The sequence below is a fragment of the Pristis pectinata genome, chromosome 11 (genome assembly GCF_009764475.1).
Source record: "Pristis pectinata isolate sPriPec2 chromosome 11, sPriPec2.1.pri, whole genome shotgun sequence".
Lineage (NCBI taxonomy): Eukaryota > Metazoa > Chordata > Chondrichthyes > Rhinopristiformes > Pristidae > Pristis > Pristis pectinata.
This window is the reverse complement of record NC_067415.1, coordinates 13556860-13570115: the sequence shown is the minus strand read 5'-3', so window position 1 is coordinate 13570115 and position 13256 is coordinate 13556860.

Here is a 13256-nt window from a genome sequence, read left to right as displayed (position 1 = left end):
ATATATGCCCATGATTTTAAATACCTTTCTCAGATCCCCTCACAACCTCCTCTGTCCAAGAACATCCACAAGCTTCTCCGGTCTATCTGCATAACTAACGTCCCTCACCCCAGGATTCATGTTAATAATTCTCCTCTGCAATCTCTCTAAAGTCTTTATCTTTAAATGTGGTGCCCAGAACAGATGCTATATTCCAGTTGTGACTGAACCAGTATTTTACAGAGGTGCAGAGAATTCCATACTTTGACCAGAAACAACGAAGAACAGTGGCAGATGTCTAAGAATGTGACTTGGATATAATGTACATGAAATTTTGCTTTTTCTCAAAGCTATCTAGCTTCTGCAGTGCATTCTGTACATCAGCCAAAATGCAACATACAGTGGCATGCAAAAGTTTGGGCACCGCTGGTCAATATTTCTGTTACTGTGAATAGCTAAGCGAATAAAAGATGACCTGATTTCCAAAAGGCATAAAGTTAAAGGTGACACATTTCTTTAATATTTTAAGCAAGATTACTTTTTTATTTCCATCTTTTACAGTTTCAAAATAACAAAAAAGGAAAAGAGCCTAAAGCAAAGGTTTGGGCACCCTGCATGGTCCGTACTTAGTAACACCCCCTTTGGCAAGTATCACAGCTTGTAAAGGCTTTCTGTAGCCAGCTAAGAGTCTTTCAATTCTTGTTTGGGGGATTTTCGCCCATTCTTCCTTGCAAAAGGCTTCTAGTTCTGTGAGATTCTTGGGCCATCTTGCATGCACTGCTCTTTTGAGGTCTATCCACAGATTTTCGATGATGTTTAGGTTGTGGGACTGTGAGGGCCATGGCAAAACCTTCAGCTTGTGCCTCTTGAGGTAGTCCATTGTGGATCTTGAGGTGTGTTTAGGATCGTTATCCTGTTGTAGAAACCACCTTCTTTTCACCTTAAGCTTTTTTACAGACGGTGTGATGTTTGCTTCCAGAATTTGCTGGTATTTAATTGAATTCATTCTTCCCTCTACCAGTGAAATGTTCCCTGTGCCACTGGCTGCGACACAAGCCCAAAGCATGATCAATCCACCCCCATGCTTATCAGTGAATCATAAGAAAACTGGGAAAGTTTACAATATGGTCAACTTACAATCTGGTAAGGGATGATGGGAAAATAGGTCAATAGTGGAGGTGGTTTAAAGGTCACATTTGAAGAACAGAACAGTCATTAGGTTAGGGGAGTGTTTAGATTGCATGACAGGGCTAAATGGAGCAGAGGTAAAAAAAAAATGGAGCTTGGGATGTAGGCTAAGTACAGGAGAGCTGATCATAAGATAGGTGGATTCACAACAGAAAGACAAGACTATAAATTAGAGCTCCCAATTGCACAGAGAATGGGGGAAATGGCTGTCTGGCAGATGAATGCAAAGTCCCATCCATCAGGCAGGTAGAGACATCTCCTGCAGTGGTAAAACAAAGATCAAATACTACAAAGAAAAGTGGGTTACTAATGGATGATTGTGAAATTGTAAAATCCACATGTAACTATTGTAACTCGGGTACTATAAATTGCTGGAAGTCTTTTAGTAGGGTATCTTTGAGCTCTCACTCAAAGTGCTTTCCACTGTACACTGTAACAGGGCCTGAAAAAACTGACTTGTCCAAGAAACTCACCACTGCTGTATGAGATTTTCTTTGAGTGTGTCCCGATCTAAGCCATATTTAAGAGTGTAACTGGGCCCCATGTGAAAGCCACATTCAGGGTGCAGGTTTAATACACAAATCCCTCCAGCAGTCTCGACCAAAATGTCGACTGTCCATTTCCCCCCACAGGTGCTGCTCGACCTGTTGAGTTCCCCAGCAGTTTGCTTTTTGCTCCAGATTCCAGTCTATTGTGTCTCTCTCTTTGCCTTGTTCATTCAAGTACCTGTCCAGATGCCTCTTAAATGTTGTTACTGTTCCTGCCTCCACCACCTCCTCTGGCAGCTCATTCCAGTTACCAGCTGCACTTCATGTGAAAAATTTACCCCTTAAATCCCCTTTAAACCTCCCTCCTCTAGATTTAGACACTCCTACCATGGGAAATAGACACTGGAGATCTATCCTGTCTATGCCTCTCATAATCTTATACATCTCTATCAAGTAACCTCTCAGCCTCCTTCACTCCAGGGAAACAGATCTCCAATCTCCCTGGTGCCAGGGTACGGGATATCACAGACCGTGTCGAGAATATTCTGAGAGGGGAGGGTGAGCAGCCAGAAGTCTTGGTACATGTAGGTACCAATGATGTAGGTAGAAAAAGAGGAGAGGTCCTGAAGGAGGAATACAAGGCATTAGGGAGAAGGTTGAGAAGTAGGACCTCAAGGGTAGTAATCTCAGGATTACTACCCATGCCACATGTCAATGACAGGAAGAATAGAAAGCTCTGGCAGTTAAATGCGTGGCTGAGTGACTGGTGCAAGGGGCAGGGCTTCAGATTCTTGGATACCTGGGACCTTTTTTGGGGGAAGCAAGACCTATTTGCTAAGGATGGGTTGCACCTAAACTCCAAAGGGTCCAATATCCTGGCGGGAATGTTTAATTTAGTTGTAGACTCCAAAGGGTCCAATATCCTGGCGGGAATGTTTAATTTAGTTGTAGGGGAGGGTTTAAACTGATCTGGCAGGGGGATGGTAACCAGGATGCTAGGTTACAAGATGCTAAGGTGAGGGAGGAAGTGTATAGAAACGAATCCATTGAGGATGGCAAGAATGACGGGCAGGTGATAAATCAGGATAATTTACTGAATAATAGAAGTACAACAAATCAGGATGTTAGGATACAGAATGTTAGGATCGGGGATGAGGATGTTAGGATACCGAATGTTAGGATAGGGGATGAGGTCTACAGGAACATGTCTAAGATAGTAGGTAGCGAAGATAGTAAGAAGGATGGACAGGTAGAAAGTCAGGATAATCTGCTGAACAATAGAAGTACAATAAAATCAATAGCAGATACCAGTCTAAACGTACTATATTTAAATGCACATAGCATCAGGAATAAAGTAGATGACCTAGTGGCACAACCACAGGTTAATAAATATGACATCGTTGCAATCACTGAGTCGTGGCTTCATGATGGATGTGATTGGGAACTGAATGTCAAGGGGTATACAGTGTATAGGAAGGATAGGCGGGTAGGCAGAGGGGGAGGTGTGGCCATGATGGTCAGTAGTGATATAAAATCAATAGAAAGGAAGGACATTGGGTCAGAGGAGGTGGAATCCTTATGGGTGGAGCTAAGAAATAGCAAGGGTAAAAGGACAATAGTAGCAGTCATATATAGGCCCCCTAACAGCAGTCAGGAAGTGGACCATAAGTTGCAGATTGAGATAGAAAAAGCGTGCCAGAGTGACAATGTGAAGATAATTATGGGGGATTTTAACATGAAGGTGGACTGGGAAATCCAGCAAGGCAGTAGTACTCAGGAGAGTGAGTTTGTGGAATGTCTAAGGGATGTTTTTCTGGAGCAACTTATTGAGGAGCCCACCAGGGGATCGGCTGTTTTGGATTGGGTGCTATGTAGTGAACCCGAGGTGATTAGGGAACTAAAGGTAAAGGAACCACTGGGAACAAGTGATCACAATATGATTGAGTTTAGTTTCAAGTTTGAGAAGGAGAAGCTGATAACTGGTGTATCGATATTTCAGTGGAATAAGGGAAATTACAAAGGTATGAGAGAAGAGTTGGCCCAAATTGATTGGAGGAGTAAGTTAGCTGAAGGGACGGCGGAGGAGAAATGGAAGAAATTTCTACAGGAAATAAGGACAATGCAGGACAGATATATTCCAAGAAAAAAGAAGGTTTTGAATGGAAAAAAGGCACAGATGTGGATAACGAGGGAGGTGAAGGATAAAATAAAAGCAAAAGGGGCGGCGTACGAAGTAGCAAAAATTAGTGGGAAAACAGAAGATTGGAAAGTTTTTAAAAATCTGCAGAGAGAAACTAAGAAGGTCATTAGGAAAGCAAAGATGAGTTATGAAAGGAAGCTGGCGGACAACATTCGGAAGGATTCTAAGAGCTTTTTTAAATACATAAGGAATAAAAGAGAGACACGGGTTGACATAGGACCAATTGATAACGGTGCAGGAGGTATTATAATGGATGATAGTGAGATGGCAAGGGAATTGAATGAATATTTTGCATCGGTCTTCACCGTGGAGGACATAAGCAATGTGCCCGTTAGTCAGGAGTCTCACGAATTGGAACTGAGTTCAGTTGAGATTAATAGGGAGAAGGTGCTAGGAAAACTAAAGGGGCTTAAGACTGATAAGTCTCCCGGACCGGATGAGGTGCATCCCTGGGTTCTGAAGGAGGTGGCTGTAGAGATAGCGGAGGCATTGGCGATTATTTTCCAGGAATCGATAGATTCTGGCATGGTTCCGGAGGACTGGAGGGTAGCGAATGTAGTTCCGTTGTATAAGAAAGGTGGGAGGCAGCACAAAGGCAATTACAGACCTATTAGTCTGACGTCAGTGGTGGGAAAATGATTGGAATCTATCCTCAAGGAGGAGGTTACCGAATACCTAGAGGCGCAAGGCAAGATTGGACCTCGTCAACATGGTTTTGTGAAGGGGAGGTCCTGTCTGACCAACCTATTGGAGTTTTTTGAAGAAATCACAGGTAGGGTGGATAAGGGAGAGGCGGTAGATGTTGTGTATTTAGACTTTCAAAAGGCCTTCGATAAGGTGCCTCACAAGAGACTGATTAATAAGATGAGAGGTCATGGAATTATGGGTAGGATAGCAGAATGGGTGGAGCATTGGCTGGTTGACAGGAAGCAAAGAGTGGAAATAAAAGGATCTCGTTCTGGTTGGTTACCGGTTACTAGTGGTGTGCCGCAGGGGTCGGTGTTGGGGCCGCTCCTTTTTACCTTGTACATCAATGATTTGGATGATGGAATAAATGGTTGTGTGGCTAAGTTTGCGGATGACACCAAGATAAGTGGAGGAGTAGGGAGCATAGAGGAAATAGAAAGGATGCAGAGGGACCTAGACAGTTTAGGAGAATGGGCAAGGAAATGGCAGATGAGATTCAATGTTGAGAAATGTGCAGTTGTACACTTTGGAAGCAGAAATAAGCGGGTAGATTATTATCTAGAAGGAGAGAAGATTGAAAGTACGGTAGTACAAAGGGACTTGGGGGTACTGGTACAAGATACCTTAAAAGTTATCCACCAGGTTGGATTGGTGGTTAAGAAAGCGAATGCTATGTTGGCATTCATTTCGAGAGGTATAGTGTATAAAAGTAAGGAAGTGTTGATGAGGCTCTACGGGGCACTAGTGAGGCCTCATTTGGAATACTGTGCGCAGTTTTGGGCCCCACATCTTAGGAAGGATGTGCTGACGTTGGTGAGGGTTCAGAGGAGACTTACGAGAATGATTCCGGGAATGAAAGGGCTTACGTATGATGAGCGTTTGTCGGCTCTTGGACTGTACTCACTGGAGTACAGAAGGATGAGAGGGGACCTCGTAGCGACATTTAAAATGTTGACAGGAAAGGACAGAGTAGATGTGGCTAGGCTGTTTCCCTTGGTGGGCGAGTCCTGGACCAGAGGGCACAATCTTAGAATTAGAGGGTACAGTTTCAAGACAGAGATGAGGAGAAATTTCTTTACCCAGAGGGTGGTGAAATTGTGGAACTCCTTGCCATGCACAGCAGTGGAGGCCAGATCAGTGGGGGTGTTCAAGGAGGAGATAGACAGATATCTAAATAGTCAGGGTATCAAGGGATATGGGGATAAGGCTGGAAAATGGGATTAGAATAGTTTTTTTTTCCCCACCCCATTTCTTATTCCCTTTTCCTTGGAGCAGACTCGATGGGCCGAATGGCCTGCTTCTGCTCCCTTGTCTTGTGATCTTGTGATCTTGTAATTCATAGGTCCTTACGTAACAGTCTGCTGTGCTTGTCTGATACACAAGCTCTTGTCCTATTCTCATGTGGATGCCCTATTTCAGGATATTTAGGGATTTTTATTTCAATCTTTTTATTTTGGTTTAATTTTGAGGGTATTTGTTTCTTCAGTGTTTGGGAAATTCATGGATTTTTGACTGCTTAAGAAATCTTCAGTCAAGGGATGCATCACCATCAATGCTGCCCTTACCCGTATCTCCTCCACTTCCTGCACGTCTGCCCTCACCCCCTCTCCCTGCCGACAAAACAGGGACAGGGTTCCCCTTGCCCTCACCTACCACCCACGAGCCTCGGTATCCAATACATCATTCTCCACAACTTCCGCCACCTCCAACGGGCTCCCACTACTAGGCACATCTTCCCCTCACTGCCCCCCCCCGCCCCCCCCCCCGCGCTCTGCAGGGACCGCTCTGTCAGTGACTCCCTTGTCCACTCGTCCCTCCCCACTGATACCCCCCGGCACTTATGCCTGCAACCGCACCATGTGCTACACCTGTCCCTACATCTCTCTCACCACCATTCAGGGTCCCAAACAATCCTTCAAGTTGAGGCAGTGCTTCACCTGTGAGTCCAAGGGTGTCATTTACTGCATCCAGTGCTCCCGGTGAGGCCTCCTGTACATCGGTAAGACCCGATGCAGATTGGGTGACCACTTCATTGAGCACCTTCGCTCCATCTGTTGCAACAGCCAGGACCTCCCAGTGGCCACCCACTTCAATTCCACATCCCATTCCCGTACTGACATGTCTATCCGTGGCCTCCTCTACTGCCACGTTGAGGCCAGACGCAGGTTGGAGGAACAACACCTCGTATTCTGCCTTGGTAGTCTCCAACCTGATGGCCTCAACATCGATTTCTCTAACCCCACCCCTTCTTTTTCTTTCCCCCTCCCACTCCTTTATCTTCCCTCATTCCTATGGCTCCCTTCCCCCACCTTGATGACCTGCCCATCTCCTCTCCTCGCCTCCCCTCCCCCATCCTTTATTCCATGGACCACTGCCCTCTCCTACTGGATTCCTTCTTCTTCAGCCCTTGGCCTCTTCTACCTGTCACCTCTCAGCTTATTACATCTTCTCCCCCTCCCCCACCCACTACCTTCCCCCTCTCACCCGGACTCACCTATCACCCGAACTCATCTGTCCCCTGCCTGCGTGTGCTCCTCTCCCTCCCCCCACCTTCCTATTTCTGGCTTCTGCCCTCTTCCTTTCCAGTCCTGACGAAGGGTCTCAGCCCGAAACGTCGACTGTTCATTTCCCTCCATGGATGCTGCCTGACCTGCTGAGTTCCTCCAGCACTTTTTGTGTATTGCAGTCAAGAGATGCATCAACTTTCATTCTCCATAAAGTGCAACAAAACTGAAGTTGGTAATAACAGCCCATTCACATTGAAAGTCATGTTAGCATATTAAAACACAAATCTCCAGGTCACCACCACTGCACTACAGTCCTGTGCATCCCAGGAAGAGATGAGATGGAACAGAAAAACAGAAATACTGGAAGAACTGAACCAGTCAGTTAAGTCACATCTGTGGAAAGAGAAACCAGTTAACGTCGAAGACCCTTCACCAGAACTGAGAAGGAGAGAAGGTCAGTTGTTCTAAGTAGCAGAGAGGTGGGGAAGGACTATGGGCATCTGTAATAGGTTGAAGTGATGTAGCTATTGAATAGGCAATTAAAAACAAAATTGCTGGAGGAACTCAGTAGGTCAAGCAGCATCTATGGAGGCAAAGAGGCAGTCGACATTTCAGGTTGAAACCCTGCATCAGGACAGTTAAACTCCTTTGTCTGTGTAATGTGTTGCTAATGTTGTGAATTCCGGGTGATGTTGTATAGTTTGGCCTTCTGGGATCTGCTGAGCAGGCTAGAATATATAAATGAAGGGGAAAATATCTGTTTGTGCAACTCAGGAGTCATGTGTGGCATTTTTAAAGCAAAGTGAATGAAAATGGAAATTCTGGTTAGTTGATATTGATGGCCATCGTGGAATTTTATCAGTGGGGGAAACAAAGTAAAAAGGTAACAAAAATGGGCTTTCAGGATTTTTGGTTTTATCAGATGCTGCATACAACATGGCATGTTTTTTTACACCAGTGCTGATACCACACCCAGAAGGATTTTATGTCTTTGCTTGTTTATTTCAAAAGACAGTACTTACCACCAACTACAACAGTGCAGTAATTTGGCAGGGTAATGAGACACATAACTTACATACATATTGGTGGGGAGGGGGGGTTAGGTGCAGTCAAATATTGAAGGAAAGTCTGCTTCAGTGCCAACACTATGATTTTTTATAAAAAAATATACTTTTTTTTAATAAAAAAAGTATAGTGCCAACACTATACTTTTTCATCATCTGGGAGGGAATGGGTTGAAAGGTGCTGAAGAAGTAGGAACAGTCATGGAGATTTGAAATAAAAACAGAAAGTGCTGGAAACATTCAGCAGGTCAGGCAACATCTGTGGAAAGAACCATTTCAGGTCTGGGACCCTGCGTCAGTACTGGGAATGAGAGAAAGTCAGTCAGATTCAGGGTTATATAGCACAGAGACAGGGTCTTCAGCCCAAGCTGTGCATCTGAGTTAGTCCCACTTGCCTGTGTTTTGCCCATATCCCTCTAAACCTTTCCTACCCATGCACTCATCTATATGTAACACCTTTGACCACAAGTCCATCAGGCAGTGGTCAGCACGGAATGTACTGCAGACACTGCGGGACAGGGACACTATGGATTCTGTGGGTTTGTTCCCTGAGCAAACGGCCCAAACTATATGGCAGAATGCCTCATCGCCAGGTCTGGCCAACAAGAACCAAGGCCTCGCTTGGCTGGCGGTGAAAGGTGCCCTTCCAGTCAGAGCTTTCCTCTACAGATGACATATCACCCCCAATGTATGCTGCCCTCGGGCCGACTGCAGTGGGGAAGAAACGGTCACCTACCTCTTTGCAGACTGTGGATTTGCTAAGAGGGTGTAGAGGCGGATGCAAAGGTCTGTGGGTTCATCCCTAGCAGCTGCGTAACAGAGGACTCTCTGATCTACGGGCTGTTCCCAGGGGCACACACCGAGACAGACATCAAGTGCTGTCGGAAGGTCATCAGCTCGGTGAAGGACGCCCTTTGGTCTGCCTGAAACTTGTTGATCTTCCAGCACTGTGAGATGTCTGTATGGGAGTGCTGCTGACAGGCACATTCCAGGCTGCAGGAGTACATGCGGAGGGACGCACTGAAGCTCTGTGCAGCCAATGCTAAAGCTCTGTGGGGAAGGACCTCCGTCTAGGATCCTTCTGCTACCGCACATGGAGGGGCAGAGTTGGGTGGAGAGGCTGCTCGAACGATGAAAGGGTATCACCTCAGGGAGCCACGTGAGGGGCAATGATGCTATGCTTGTGGTTTTTCTTTCAAGTTTACATGACTGAATGTAACAACCATGAATGTTAAGGTCCTGTTTTTGCACTGCTTCTTCCTTTGTATGTATTTTTTATCATGAATAAAGTCTTTTAAACATTGTAATTGTACCCACCTCTGACAGCTTTTTCTATATGCCCCCCACACTCTGTGTGATAAAGATGCCCCTCAGGTCCCTTTTAAATCTTTCCCCTCTCACCTTAAATCTATGCCCTCTAGTTTTAGACTCGCCTACCCTGGGAAAAATACTGTAGTCATCCATCTAATTGATGCCCCTCATGATTTTATATACCTCTATAAGGTCATCCCTCAGCCTCCTACACTTTTAGATTTAGGTAGCATTCTACAAATTCCTTCTCTTGGAATCCAGTACCAACCTGATTTCCCTAATCTACCTGCATATTGAAATCCTCCATGGCTACCATAACATTGCCCTTTTTACATGCCTTTTCTATCTCCAGGGAGCAAGAATCTCAGACCTGTTGGACAAGCTCAAGGGCTGAGGCTCCTTCAGCACTACCTCTTTGACCCCCCCTACCTGCCTCACTCACAGTCACACCCTCTTGTCCCTGACCGCAGACCGAATTTGAAGTAGTTAATCTAATGGGTGTGACTGCCTCCTGAAACGCAGCATCTCAGTAACTCTTCCCCTCCCTGAGTAACACAGTACACAGTCACTCTTCCCCTCCCTGATGCATCACAGTGTTTGAAGCTCAGATTTCAGGTCATCAACTTTGAGCCTGAGTTCCTCAAGCAACCAACACTTGCTGCAGATGTGGTCAGCAGGAACCACATAGGGGTCCACCAGCACCCACATCATGCATCTACAACACATCACCTGATTCTGCATCCCTACTTTATTTAATTAGTTATAATTTGATGTCTTTTTATTTAACTACAGTAAAAATCCTTACCTGTTCTTACTGCTACTCACTTGTGCCTCCTCTGTGAAGCCTCTTGAGCCAAAGCCTCAGATTCCCACTCCTACACTGGTCCACTCTCACAATGGCCGCTCCAAAATTTTCCATCATTAAGGACCCTCACCTTCCGGGACATGCCCTCTTCACGTTACTACCATCGGGGAAGAGGTACAGGAGCCTGAAGACCCACGCTCAACACTTCAGGAACAGTTTCTTCCCCTCTGCCATCTGATTTCTGAACAGTCCATGAACACTGCCTTGTTATTCCTCTTTAGCATTATTTATTTATCTTTGTGACTTAGAGCAATTTTTATGTCTTGAACTGTACTGCTGCCTAAATACAACACATTTCACAACATATGTCAGTAATAATAAACCTGATTCTGATTCTAAATTAATGAGACAGCATCAATGCAGTCAATGATACATTGAAAAAAGAGTTGGGAATGTGGTCCAGAAAGAACTGAAACAAAAATTGTTCCACATATCCTACAGAGAGATAGGCATGGCTTGGCCCATACGAGTTTCCATAGTTACAAGTTTGATCTGGAAAAAGTGACTGGTGGAGTTAAGGGAGAAGTTGTTCAATGTGAGAACAAGTTCAGCCATGTAAATAAATCTGCACAGATCTATTATTTCAGCCTGCTCTTGAATACAACCTCAACTTTTCAAGAACTTTAATGACATTAAGGAATTGATTTACTGTCTATTCCAAAACAAAGTCCATCATCTAAAGAGCAGTTTTCCAATTATGGATCTACTCTCTCATTCACTTACTCACTCTCTCTCTCTCTCTCTCTCTCACTCTCTCTCTCTCTCTCTCTTTCTCTCTTTCTCCCTCTCCCTCACTCTTATCCCCTCCCCAACTCCCTCCTGGAAGAGAGAGACAGTAAAGAGACAGGGATTGCGATGCAAGAAAAGGAGTGTGCAGACCAGAGTCGGGAGTCAATGACCATAAGAAGCAGGAAAGGGTGGACATGTTGGACTTCAGGCTGAGAGTGAGGGGCAGTCAGTGAGCTGAATCGGGCCAAGTGCTAGGACTGTGTGTCTCCCCCAGCCAGTCAACCAGCCAGTGTGTGAGAGGGAGAGGAGCTGCCTCATTCACTCCCTCTTCCTCACCGAAGAATGGTGGCTGATAACTGAGGAGAACCTGTAGCTGGAAGCTCAAGGTGGATGGAAACACTCTCATAGGCAAGCATAAAATTAGATTAACAAGTATAAAAAGTGTTTATTGTTTTGCCCCCATAACGTTGTATGATTATTAACTCTTCCAAGTTATCATCATAAGAGAAAAGTGAGTATTACTTTTATCACTATTTTTTGAAGTTCACCTTGCAATTTAGCTAGAGCTTTACTGATGTTAGATGCCTATTTCCTCATCAATGATACAATGTAGACTTTGCTGTTGTCAGTTTCTCCTCCTTTTCTTGGACAGGATGTACTTGGGTGTTGTAAAATTTTAACGATGATAGGAATCTGTGTTGCAAGGCACTCAGTTGGAAGGAAGCCATTTGGTTATGGATCAACAAAGCCAAGGCATTTATTAGAATGCTTTTCTAAATACTTATATCCAAGGAGGAAATTACACACACAAATTGCTGTTCACAAGCTCTCTCTCTCTCGCAGTTCCTTACAACATAAAAGGAAACCATTTGGCTCAGAGTCTATTGAAATCCCATCAATCCCTTCTCCCATTTACTTTCCTTTGACTTATTCTTTTTCACTTGCCATTAGCTACCCCACCCCTGTTTTTCTACCGACCCCTTACATAAAGGATACTTTACGGTAGGCAAATAATGTACCAATCAGCATGTTTTTATGATGTGTGAGAAAACCAGAGCACCCAGGGGAACCCACACAGTCATATTGCAGAACATGCAAACTCCACATAGACAGACTAAATCTTAGGATCAAACCTAGGGCACTGGAGCTGATGTGGTATCCTCTAAATGGGAGAACCAAATGCAGATTGGATGATAGCTTCACAGAGCACCTCCATTCAACCAGGAAGGGCGACCTTGAGCTTCCAGTAACCTGTTATTTTAATTCTCTTCCCACTTCCACTCTCACCCCTCCATCTTTGACCTCAAACAATGGTTCAATAATGCCCAGCATAATATCAATGAACAACATCTCATCTTCCACATAGGCAAATTATGCCTTGGGACTTAATATTGAGTTTATCAATTTTGGTAAACCTTCCCCGTTTTTCAACAGATGTAGCTGTAACTTTTTGTTTTAATTTGTTATGTTTCAAATTGATTTTGTGTCATGTTTTACAACTGCTGGTTTTGAAAGTAATTCTAACCTTGACAGCTATGATCTACAACCTATCACAGAGAGCATGATTAGGACTGTATGCAGGTTTGCACATATCTTTCATCTAAGGAAATGAGTTATTCATATTGAAATGTTGGGACATGCAAAGATGGGTGAGGATTAGTTTTATCACTAAGCAGCAAATCTATGGAGTCTGTGCTTGTAAAAGGAACATCAGAAAAACTTAAAGGCTGTCACGATGGTATGATGCAAATAAATCAATTGCTTAGAACTGGTGCATTTGAAGACATCACACTGGAAATCCAGAAGTGTTTTTTTCCATTTTACTTGCTAGATGTTCTTCCGCACTATTTATTTCAGCAGTTTGCACTTTACGACAGAGCCAGAGGAGAGCTGAGAAGATCTTTGGTAATGTGGAGAGTTGCATTCAGGAATGCAGTGTCTGAATGAGCAGTGGAAGCTGATTTGATAGTAACTTTCAAAAAGAAGTTTAAGAAATACTTTTGGAGTCCATTTATTCAATATTTTCACATGATATAGATCCCTTTTCAATAACTTTCCAATTTAGAGGAACGGAGTTGACAACATAATATTGCTCTGTTTCTATTGAGAAATTTCAGTCCAGTCTTTTTTTCTTTTTTTTTGTCTTTTTTAAAAAATTCTTTTTCAGTTTGGTTTGATATATTGTTTATAATTTTTCTTATTGATTTGAGGATTTTTTTTCCTTTCTTTTATATACAC